The following is a 13,002-nucleotide window of genomic DNA, read 5'->3' on the forward strand; positions in this document are numbered from 1 at the left end:
GACACAGGAGCCACTGATCATATTTGTTTTGATCCTGACTTAATGCAGGTGACAAGACGGCTACATGATCGTGAGATCGAAGTCCAGCTGGGCGACGCTACCACCAAGTGGGCCGTTGCAGTGGGAGACATTTATTTGCGTTTTAGTAGTGATAGATTTTGATTTTGAAGAATGTTTTGTTGATACCTTCTTTTAGAGAAATTTAATTTCAGTTTTAAATTGGTTTATGATGATATTATTCGATTTCTTTTAATGACAACTTCGTTATTAAGAAAGATGGTTCTTATATCTGTCGTGGTATCATGAAAAACAATCTGTACACAATCACTTCTACACAGTTTAATAATCGCAAATCAGAACTCAATACAACATCGAAAATTTCAAAGAAACGAAAAGAACCTTCAAATTCAATGAACGAAACGTACTTGTGGCACCTTAGACTTGGTCATGCCAATGAAAGGAGGATCCATTCTCTTGTTCAACAAGATTTTATCAAAGGTCTAGAGGAGGAACCTTTTCATAAGTGTGAGTTATGCTTAGAAGGCAAGATGACCAATAGGCCTTTTAAGGCTAAGGGCAATAGGTCCAAGGAAGTACTTGAGCTCGTTCATTCCGATGTATGTGGACCAATGTCAACTGAGGCAAGAGGTGGTTTTCGATACTTCATCACATTTATTGATGACTTCTCGAAAATTGGATATGTCTACTTGATGCGTCACAAGTCAGAGTCTTTTGACAAGTTTAAAGACTTTAAGACTCTTGTGGAGAAGTATCATGGGAAGAATATCAAATGCCTACGATCTGATCGTGGAGGCGAATACCTCAGTGCCGAATTTTTGGACTACTTATCGGAAGTGGGAATTCAATCCCAACTGACTGCGCCGGGCACGCCCAGCAGAACGGCGTGGCTGAAAGAAGGAACATGACCTTATTAACATGGTTCGATCGATGATGAGTTATGCACGTCTGCCTATTTCGTTTTGGGACATGCCTTGCTTTTCGCAAGTCACATTTTAGACAATTTACCATCAAAATCCGTACCTAAAACTCCATATGAGTTGTGGACTGGGCGTAAGCCCAATCTAGCACATCTCAAGGTTTGGGTTGCCCGGCTCATGTATTGAAAAGGATCCAACTAAGCTAGGATCTAGGACGGAGGTATGTTTGTTTATAGGTTACCCAAAGGAACGAAAGGTTATGAATTCTTTAGTCTCCGAGATAAGAAAGTCATTGTGAGCACTCACGCGACATTCTTAGAGGAAGACTATGTAATGAATCATAAACCCAGCAATGAAGTGGCTCTTGATGAGCTAACTTCAGTCACAAGTTCCATTAACCAAGAACAAGTACCAAGTGTACAAACAATTCCCGAAACTTCAACTTCTACTCAAAATATTGTAGTGCCGCGCCGCAGTGGGAGGGTCTCACATGAGCCCGACAGATACATTGGTTTGGGAGAATCTATGGATCACTCCTCGGACAGCAATGTATTAGATCCCTGGAACTTTGCGAAGGCGCAGGCAGATATCGATCATTACGAATGGGTATAAGCAATGGATTCGGAACTACAATCTATAATAGACAAAGACGTCTACGATTTGTCCGTCCTACCCGAAGGTTGTACTGCCATTGGGAGCAAGTGGATATATAAACGTAAACGTGGACCCAATGGACGAGTTAAAGTCTTCAAAGCAAGACTAGTGGCCAAGGGGTATACCCAAAAGGAAGGCATCGATTATGATGAGACCTTCTCCCCAGTGGCCATGCTCAAATCGATCCGGATACTGTTGTCTATTGCAGCTTATATGGATTGGGATGTATGGTAGATGGACGTTAAGACTGCATTTCTAAACGGCAGTCTTGAGGAGACCATCTACATGGAACAACCCGAAGGATATGCCATAAAGGGCAAAGAACACATGGTTTGGAAGCTTAAGAATGCCATTTATGGCCTCAAGCAAGCATCCAGATCGTGGAACCAATGTTTCGATCAAACTGTTTGCAAGTTTGAATTCGAAAAGTGCCCAAGTGAGAGCTGCGTGTATAAGAAAGTTGATAAGGGGGATGTGGTGTTTTTAGTTTTATATGTAGATGACATTCTTCTAATTGGAAACAATAAAAAGATGTTGTCATCAGTTCGAACATGGTTATCAAACCAGTTCGAGATGAAGGATATGGGAGACGCGGGACACATCCTCGGGATCAAGGTTCTTCGGAATCGAGAGAAGAAGATGTTGTGCTTATCTCAAGAATCTTACATCGAAACAGTACTTAGTCGTTTTAGCATGCAGGACGCCAAGAAAGGTTTCTTACCTTTTAGACATGGCATCCATTAATCTCAAGAGATGTGCCCTAAAACGCCGTCTGAGATACAAGCAATGAGAAGGATTCCATATGCTTCGGCAGTTGGAAGTCTCATGTATGCTATGCTTTGTACTAGACCAGATATTTGCTTTGCTGTTGGCATGGTGGCAAGATATCAGTCGAATCCGGGCCAAGGACATTGGACTGCCGTAAAGAACATACTCAAGTACCTTAAACGGACTAAGGACTATGCTCTAGTTTACAATGCAGTCGAGCTCTGTCCTTTGGGATATACTGACTCAGACTTTCAAGCTGATCAGGACTCGAGAAATCTACTTCAGGATATGTGTTTCACCTTAGGAGGTGGAGCCGTAATTTGGAAGAGTGTGAAGCAGAAATGCATCGCGGACTCGACCATGGAAGCCGAGTATGTGGCCGCTTCGGAGGCTGCAAAAGAGCTGTATGGTTCAAGAACTTCCTTATGGATTTAGGTGTGGTTTCGAATCTGCCCAAGAGCATCACTATTTATTGTGACAATTCTGGTGCTTGTGGCAACTCGAAAGAACAAGAGCTCACAAAGCGAGCAAACACATAGAGCGGAAGTATCATATCATTAGAGATATAGTGCAGAGAGGAGACATAAAAGTGGTCAAGATTGCATCAGAGAACAACCTGGCAGATCCTTTTACAAAGGCTTTGGCGGTAAAACCGTTCGAGTGCCACGTTGAAGGGATGGGAGTTCGACTCATTCAAGACCTCAACTCGCTTTCAGTATAAGTGGAGAAATTTAGACGTGTGCACTACTATTTTGTATACTCGAAAGCTGTTTTGAGTATAAGTGGGAGATTGTTAGGGTTTTGTATACTAGAAATCACCTTTCGAGTGATTGGATACTGTAAAACTCTAATGGTCATTTTCCAATAAATGCAACAGATTATTTTTGTCATAATGTTGTTATGTTTTACATTTAATGGTTGTTTATTGCATATTTAAATGTATGAGCAAACGTAACAAAGTCTAAGTCTTTGTTTTAGTAGATCGGTTGTGGGCGTCGTCCAATTTAAGGTAACACGGTCAGTTCTAAACAAAGAAAAATAAGAATTTTACAACCTAGATAGGCCTAGACTACCTATCGCGAAAGGTTGCAATGTCAGTCCGATTATTTCTAAACCTTATTGAAATAAGATGACGTTGGTGTGGTATAGCACTGAATGGATCTAACAGCAAGACGAGTCTTTATGCTATCTACTGAAAGACGAGGTCTTGAGAATTAATTTCTTAATCAATGTACGTTAGCATTGAGCATATGATATTGAGTATCCACTACTTTGACTTACCAAAGGTGCGGGTTTTTCGTAACCCAACGATCCAGGTATATTGGGTAGTGGTGATCATTATCTAGAGGTGCTAGGATTGCTATTATGTTGAAACGTGCGCGAGGAGAGTCTCGTTTGATAACATCCACAAGAGGAGCTCGAAACGAGGTTTTATTATTCGGAACCTAGCTAGTTGGAGTTTGATTACTCTATGAATAATAAATAAGAGTTTCTTGCTAAGTCCACTCTTGGAATTCGAAATATGTTAATTAATTAAGTCTATAGCAGGCATTAATTAATTAATGGATGTTTCCATCTTAAGCGCGGGAAATAAATCAAATACAATTAAAGGAAACTAGTAATTTCGGATTTGGAAGGCAGTGCAATATTACTTCTGTAGTGGCTGCTCGTAATGTTCCAATATAAACTTATATTAAATTGTGGGTTCAATTTAATTAGTAAAAAGCTAATTGGGTGAGGCATGTTCCAGATTCTTCCTTAGATCCCTCACAGGGCCCAATATGTGACTTAAATAAATAGGAGAATAAAGCAGACAGAAAACACAACAATAATTAATTTGTCAAATTTTCGTCCCCCCTCTAAAGAGTGATTTTCGAAAATTGTGCTCTCCTCCGTGAGCTGAGTTCTGTCTTCCATTATTCGAGTCCTAATACGTTGGTGAGATTTGCCCACACAAATATCAGCGTATAGTCCGGGACACCAGTCAGAAGATCCGAGGTCTTGTATTGAAGATCTTCACGTGGAGACGGAGCAAGCCATCATCGATTCTTGATTGAATCAACGAGGTAAATTGGCTAATTCCGTAGTAAGCATGTTTTAGGGATTTTATGTGCTAAAGCATATTTTAATTCAAGTTATGAGCATGATACATGTGATAATTACGCGAATAGATTTTGTCTAAATAATCTACTAAATAGATCAAATTCATGTGATCCGTTTTGTCCGCACGCTTCCGCTGCCAGCCCCTTCACTTGGTTTATCTGTTTTATGAATTCGACGAATTTGAACAATTGTCTTACTACTAAAAGACTTGATGTTGAAATCATGTTGAGCTTATGTGTGCTGGGAATTTCACTTAGGCTGATTCTAGTTGCCTATTTATATATGCATTCTTGTACATATATGAAAGAAAGAAAGAAAGAAAGAAAGAAAGGCTTGGAGTTTACCTAAATTTGGTGGGAAAAATATGTTGTTGGATTGTGGAACTTGGCCCTATAATTTATCTGCAACTCTCCACTTCTCTTTAACTCCTTGTCTCTACTTTGAATTTGTTGAAGGATTTTAAAGTGATCTCTTATTGTTTTGAGAGGGGTGATGGATAAGGAATGCTAATTCCTATGTATATACATATATGCTTTGCCAAGCCTATCTTGTACATATATCTCTTATTTTGATATGATTAGATCCTTTGCAGAGATTTGATATCTTATTTGTTTACATGGCATAATCTACTCCGTCAAATCTTGTGATGAAATCTTCAAAGATTATATGCATTAAATGCACACAACCCACTTGCAAAATCCTACTTATACCTCATCATATTTTATTTGATATAATACGTGAATCTTCATAAGTGAATGCCTAGGTAAATCTTTGAGAAAATCTTCAAATCCATAATGCTACATTAAATTTTAATTTTTGCATTAAGTTCAAGATCTTATATAATTTCCACTCTCGCCCAAAACCAATTTATGCAGAAACATTCATTTGGGATGTTGGTGATACACAGGATCGGCCCTCTCTTTTTTTATTTTATTTGTTTATTAAATTAATTATTTAAGTATTTGTTCACTTATTCTTTTAATTTGGTGTAGGTATAATTGGTTCAAGTTCGTGGCTATCCGCGCTGAAGTATCCGATTTTCTTAGAACGCATGATGTATAGATTAAATTTTGTTGGACTTTTGTTGGATGTATCGGACATTAAAATTTTGATTTTGGGATCTTATTTATTTATTTAAATTTATTATATTCATATAGGTGTAATATATTTACGTGTTCTATTACTTTCCTATCGTCAAACAAACAACAACAACAATCTATCGTAGCTCGGATTTGAACGCCTAAAAGTTACTTATATAGATAATCAAGCTAATAATATCATTTCTAATAATATCGGCTTAGCGGGTCGTTACATACTACCCCTCTTAAAAGAAATTTCGTCCCGAAATTTAGGAAGTATTTAGACAAAAAGCTCGGGACATTCCTTCTTCATTTTCTCTTCTAGCTCCCATGTTGCTTCTTCCTGTCCGTGGTTTTTTCCACAAAACCTTCACTGTAGCAATCGACTTGTTCCGAAGCTGCTGCACCTTTCGATCTAGTATTTCTACCGGCTTTTCTTCGTAACTCAGGTCAGGTTCTAGAGCGATTTCTTCGTGGCGCATCACATTTTTTTTGGGTCGAACACGTACCTTTAAAGTTGGGAGACGTGGAATACGTTGTGTGCGTTCCCAAAGTTGGGTGGTAATGCCTAGCGATATGCTACTGGGCCCACTTCTTCCAGAATTTCATTGGGTCCAATAAATCGTGGTTTCAGCTTACCCTTGAGTCCAAATCTGGTTATTCCTTTGGAATGGGATACTTTCAAAAAAAGACCTTCTCCCCGATATTAAATTTCAATTACGTGAGTGTTTAGTTCACCACAAACTCTCACCAGTAGTTTGCAACAAAGGTTTTCATGAAGTGTAAAGACTAGGCTCAATTGGGCTCATTATGCTCACTCCCAGAAAAGAAAAGATACAACTTCAAAGGGCTTGAGCTATACCTATAGAACTTGGAAATTTTATTATGGGAAGAGCTTGCCAGATGGAATAAATCGCGAAAGTGAGAGTATGATGAATAGAATGTAGATGTCAATAATGGGTTGCCAATAATATAATCAAAATGAACAGTGAAGTAGAAAAGTTTCAAGTATCCCCAGATGATAACAGGAAGACCTGGGATGGTTGGTTACAAATGGATTTGAAAAGAATAAGAAAAACAAACAATTGCATTTTTCTTGACAACACTGTGATAGAAGATCATATCAACGAAAACTTTAGAGTTTATAAGTAATTCAGGGAAACTAACTAATAAAGAGGGCAACAAGAGGAAATTAGCCAAGGGAGAAACAATGTGTCAGCTTTAACATGGGGCATGCAGAAAAGCTTAAATCAAGAGACAACAGTCATATTTGAATTCAGAAGATGAGAGTACTCATGTAAAACAAAGAGCTTGTCATTAAGTATGTCTGAAAACACAAAGGGTCAAATTAAAAGGTTTAAAGTCTCACCAGATGGCCGCTCCTATATAGTAAGACTGAAAATGATTGGGCTCAAGTGGATTTGAGAAAGAAGAATAACAAGGAACTACCCTTTTGGTTCAACAACATCGTGATACTATATCACGTTAATGAATTCACAAAGTTTATAACCAAATCACGAGGATTAACTAGTAGAGAAGACAACCAGAGCAAACTAGTTTGGGAAGAGAGCAAATTACTTTAGACTTGGAGTTGTTAAAGAGCTCAAGCGTGATGGAATAATTACAGTGGGATTAAGAAGATGTGACTATTCTTTATAAATTAATGAGTGTCAGCAAGTACATTTGAAAACACTAAAGGTCTACTAATGATCTTTGAAGAATATATTATCATTGAAGAGACAATAGTTTAGGGAAACATGTTCATTCTGAAGGCTATAAATAAAGCAGCTCCTATTATAGGAGTTTGATGGCAAGAATTCAGAGAGTCAATGTATTGCTTTTATACAGAACGAGTAAAGAAGGACCGTAGTCATTGGAGGTTATTAGAAAACATGAGGGAGCAAGCTCAAAACTGAAAGTGATTCACAACCCTGACATAGAAGAGAGAAAATAATGGCACATTACCTTGCAAAAGAAGTCATTTGATATCTTAATTCAACAAAAGTATTTTGATCAAGGAGGATGTGAGAAAATGGAATTCATGGGAACCCAAGTAATCGCTGCTGATGAATCTTCTTGGTTAACTACAGTGGTGATACTCCCTTGTTTAATTTTTCATAGAGAATGGTAACTAAGTTATGAGAAACTTTGGTCACAAGCTACTTTCACCTTACGATCGCGTCAGATGACCATATGTGGGGATTATGACTCCTTGGTACTCTCGGTTCGTCAGAACGCTCATCCTCGTAACACGGCATTTCTGTTTACTTATTATTGTAAAGCTAGGTTCTTCGTTTACATTGTAATCATATTCTCTTACTATGTATGTGTACATCGCTTAGTTGGATCAAATGTATGATCCTTTGGAGTGATTGGATTGCCAAGAAAGACAATGGTTAACCCAGATTATTCATGTCATTGGGACATAGAAACATCATTTTGTTCTATGTTGGATTACTTTTCTCGTGGCGAAGTTTCTTTCTTATCGCGCCCTTTTCTTTTCGTCTCTCGGGAAAGCGAGAAATGTTCATACTATACTTCTAAGCTCGAGTTCATATTGTGTTCTAGAAGGAATGCATAACTAAGTATTCTATGTTATTTGGAAATTTCGATTTCCCCATACTAGCAACATGATTCAATGACTAACTCAAAAAGATGTGTCCTTTCACCAATTGGTACCAGACTCGTATACTTTATACTTTCATATTTCAGTACCTTTTTCCATTTAGGAAAGTTACTTCTTTATTCATGCATTCACAGTCTTTAGCCAAGAAAGGACATGTTAACTCTTTCTTTAAGCACGCTACCAAATCAAAAAAACATCAACTCTTTCTTTAAACTTAGTATTTTCATCTGTTCACTCAAATTAACTGCATGAGTTATTTCTCAATTTCAAACTTTTAAACATCTTGACTTTCTTTTTGAAAAAGAACAAGTTACCTTTTTCCTCATTGAGCGCGATTGGTGGGAGTGCTAAAAGCATTTTCATCGATTAGACAGTCTAGTGGAACAAGGCTAGACCAAAGATTTTCAAAGAAGACTCTCGGGTTCAGAGCGAGAAAGAATGTTCTGATACCACTCTGACACGACCACACTTGCTAAGGATAGCATAGTCGGGGAACCGTGACTAGGGGTGGGGTATAAGAAGCGGGAAAGTAACATCAAACATTGGTTGCAAGACATGACTAATCAAGTGCTATTACATAGAAGAAAAGATACTCGATCATGAAAACTCGAGTAATTGTTTGTAAAAATTTCTAAATATCAGAGTTTTGAACAAAATAGACCTGAGTCTTTTAAGATGCACAACGGAAGCAAATGAACGCGGTTCCATGTATGAAGAATTGAACCTCCGAGAGTCAACATCTGACTGAATTAAATGCCTTGTCTCAATAGCACTTCCCCCACCACTTCGCTGCTCAACCTGCACATTTAGAAATACATGCAGGGCTGAGTACAAAGTACTCAGTGAACACATTGCCGAAAAATATAAATATACTTTTGAAAATATTGTCAAGCCATCATCACAGTAACACTCAGGGGTGTTATTTGAAAAGTCCCGAGCTTACTAAAAATATTCACATTGGACTGCAATCCCTTTTTCCTGTACTTAGCCATATCTGATCACATTGTGCCGTCGAGATGGTGTTCTCGCACGGTCACCTTCTCTGCCCAACATGTCAGAGGTTTCCATGTGCCGGGAAGGTGGCCACCTTCCACGGTCACCTTCTCTGCCGTTCACGGTCAGAGGTTCCAAATAGGGACACCACCCTACCAGGACTCAAAATCGAATCGATTCACATATATCATCATTCATAATTCACTTGGCCTTAGCCAAACAGATAGGCATCATACACAAAACATTTATGGCAAGACAACATCTTTATAAATCACGAACATGTGTTCGAGTTTTCATATAATATGATTTGTATTTTAGTATAAGAAAGCTCACCTTGATCGCTTAGATTCCTTAACTTGAATCTTTTGTTTCGACTTTACGTGCGAAAGCACCCTTTTAAAAAAATCACAATAGGAAAATACTAATTTAGTTTTAAACTAATCTAGTCAAATGAGAAAGAAAAACTCATGGTTTAACCCTATTATTATTATTATTATTATTATTATTATTATTATTATTATTATTATTATTATTATTATTATTATTATTTATTAAGAAGTTTCTAAAACTTACATTATTTATTACTAGTGAGTTTGTTATTTCCTGCTCCGACTAAGTTGATGCTCCATGCGTCACTATAAGTTTTACGTAAAACTATAACAACTCGGATCGCAACTAAAATATTCCATCTTTCTTAAACATTTTATTTTATGCCCAAAATAAATTAAATTCGAATTTGGGCCCTTCTTAATTATTTTCTGCTGCACCAATTTATTCACAAGTAGTTGGGCTTAATGTTTTTTTATACGGCCCAAGTAATTAAATCAGAAGCCCAATTAAATGAGCTCAACTAAATGATGCACACTCAAATACCCTAGCATTTGTCTTCCTCCCTCATTACACAAAGTGTACAATAGCCTTCCTTCCTCTCACACATCGCCTCCGCCGCCGCCAACCTCCCTCCGGTGCCGTCGTCACGCCACCGCCACTTCTGGCGGTGGTCCTTCTTCCTCCTCCTCTCTTTCTCTCCCTCGGTTCCCCCTTCACCGTCGGCATGCAGAGCCAGCGGCTTCGCCGCCCTCCTCCCGACAGTCCGGCCGTCTCCGAACAGCAGCGGATCGGTGTTCCCTCTCTCCGTCGGTTCCTCTCTCTCTCTCTCGGCTATGCACACGCCGCCGCCACAGCCGAGACCGCTGCCCCTCGCTGAACTCCCAAAAGGTAAGGTGTAATTGTTTAAATTTCATCCTCTTTTATTTCAGTTTCTAAGGATTTAAAGTCTTAGATCTGAGGTTTTTGGAATTTAATTACGAAGGTTGGTGAAATTAATGAAGAATCGGGATGTGGGGCTGCCACAGTCGGCGACGGCGTGCCAAAACTCAGTCGCTGGAAATCCGGCAGATTTGCATTCTTGAGATAAGTTCTTAACTTGTGCTTACTATAGTTGTCGAACTTGGTTTATCTGTTTTATGAATTCGACGAATTTGAACAATTGTCTTACTACTATAAGACTTGATGTTGAAATCATGTTGAGCTTATGTGTGCTGGGAATTTCACTTAGGCTGATTCTAGTTGCCTATTTATATATGCATTCTTGTACATATATGAAAGAAAGAAAGAAAGGCTTGGAGTTTACCTAAATTTGGTGGGAAAAATATGTTGTTGGATTGTGGAACTTGGCCCTATAATTTATCTGCAACTCTCCACTTCTCTTTAACTCCTTGTCTCTACTTTGAATTTGTTGAAGGATTTTAAAGTGATCTCTTATTGTTTTGAGAGGGGCGATGGAGAAGGAATGCTAATTCCTATGTATATACATATATGCTTTGCCAAGCCTATCTTGTACATATATCTCTTATTTTGATATGTTTAGATCCTTTGCAGAGATTTGATATCTTATTTGTTTACATGGCATAATCTACTCCTTCAAATCTTGTGATGAAATCTTCAAAGATTATATGCATTAAATGCACACAACCCACTTGCAAAATCCTACTTATACCTCATCATATTTTATTTGATATAATACGTGAATCTTCATAAATGAATGCCTAGGTAAATCTTTGAGAAAATCTTCAAATCCATAATGCTACATTATATTTTGATTTTGGCATTAAGTTCAAGATCTTATATAATTTCCACTCTCGCCCAAAACCAATTTATGCAGGAACATTCATTTGGGATGTTGGTGATACACAGGATCGGCCCTCTCTTTTTTTATTTTATTTGTTTATTAAATTAATTATTTAAGTATTTGTTCACTTATTCTTTTAATTTGGTGTAGGTATAATTGGTTCAAGTTCGTGGCTATCCGCGCTGAAGTATCCGATTTTCTTAGAACACATGATGTATAGATTAAATTTTGTTGGACTTTTGTTGGATGTATCGGACATTAAAATTTTGATTTTGGGATCTTATTTATTTATTTAAATTTATTATATTCGTATAGGTGTAATATATTTACGTGTTCTATTACTTTCCTATCGTCAAACAAACAACAACAACAATCTATCGTAGCTCGGATTTGAACGCCTAAAAGTTACTTATATAGATAATCAAGCTAATAATATCGTTTCTAATAATATCGGCTTAGCGGGTCGTTAATGGTGAGAATTATATGAGAATTATGAGAATACAATTAAGTCTATATTTTCATTCATTTTCGATACAAGTGGGCTTCCCAATTGCTTCTCCAATACAATTAAGTCTATATTTACCTTTAATAATTTGATTAACATTAATTAACTATAGTTATCATTTTAAAATAAAATATTTCAAAAATGATAACAACTATTAGAGCATCCACAATGGCAATAGCCCAGTCATATCCTAGCCACAAACTCCTCCTGCCATATCATCAGCCCTAAAAACTCCTCCTGCCACATCATCAGGACAAGCAACTGTACAAGAAATAGCCTAGCCATAGGCTAGCCACAATAAACAAAATTATAAAAATAACAATCACACAAAATACAGAATTCAACTTACGACACAGATACAGGAAAATGCAATAATTTTATTTAAATAAAAAAAAGTACATTAAAAAATTACATAATTAAAAAAAAACTAATGCCGTGCAGTCCTCCGCGCCCACAGCTCTTCAATTAAATCCTTTTGGAGTCGAATATGAGCTTCCACTTGGCGCATGTCGGCATGTGCTTGGAGGCGGCCGACTTCATCGTGAGGTACCCCACTTCGTACGTTGGGGGCGGCCACGCCGTGGCTTGGACCGACTTCATTATCGTCGTTGGCCCAACTAGTCAGTTGTACACCTTCATCTTCGACAATCATGTTGTGCATGATAATACAGGAGTACATTATATTAGCAATGCAGTAGATATGCCACAAACGCGCTGGACCCCTAATTGCCGCCCATCGAGACTGGAGCGCACCAAATGCGCGCTCCACGTCCTTGCACGCCAACTCATGCAGTTCCGCAAAGTAGGTCTTCCTCTCATCTGATGCGCACTTGATCGTCTTCACAAAGACGAGCCACCTAGGGTATATCCCCTCTGCCAAATAGTAGCCCATATCATGCCGGTTCCCGTTGGCGATAAAACTGATGGCCGGACCGACGCCGTGGCACTGCTCGTTGAAAAAGGGGCGACGAGTTGAGGACGTTGAGGTCGTTGTTGGACCCGGCTACCCCAAAATATGCATGCCAAATCCACAGCCGGTAATCAGCTACGGCCTCGAGGATCATCGTGGGATTCTTTCCCTTGTAGCCGGTCGTGTAGAACCCTTCCCAGACAGCGGGGTAGTTCTTCCACTCCCAATGCATACAATCTATGCTGCCTAACATACCCGGGAACCCATGCTTCTCCTCGTGCATCTGCATCAGCTC

This window comes from Salvia splendens, chromosome 11 (genome assembly GCF_004379255.2).
Source record: "Salvia splendens isolate huo1 chromosome 11, SspV2, whole genome shotgun sequence".
In the NCBI taxonomy this organism is placed as follows: Eukaryota; Viridiplantae; Streptophyta; class Magnoliopsida; order Lamiales; family Lamiaceae; genus Salvia; species Salvia splendens.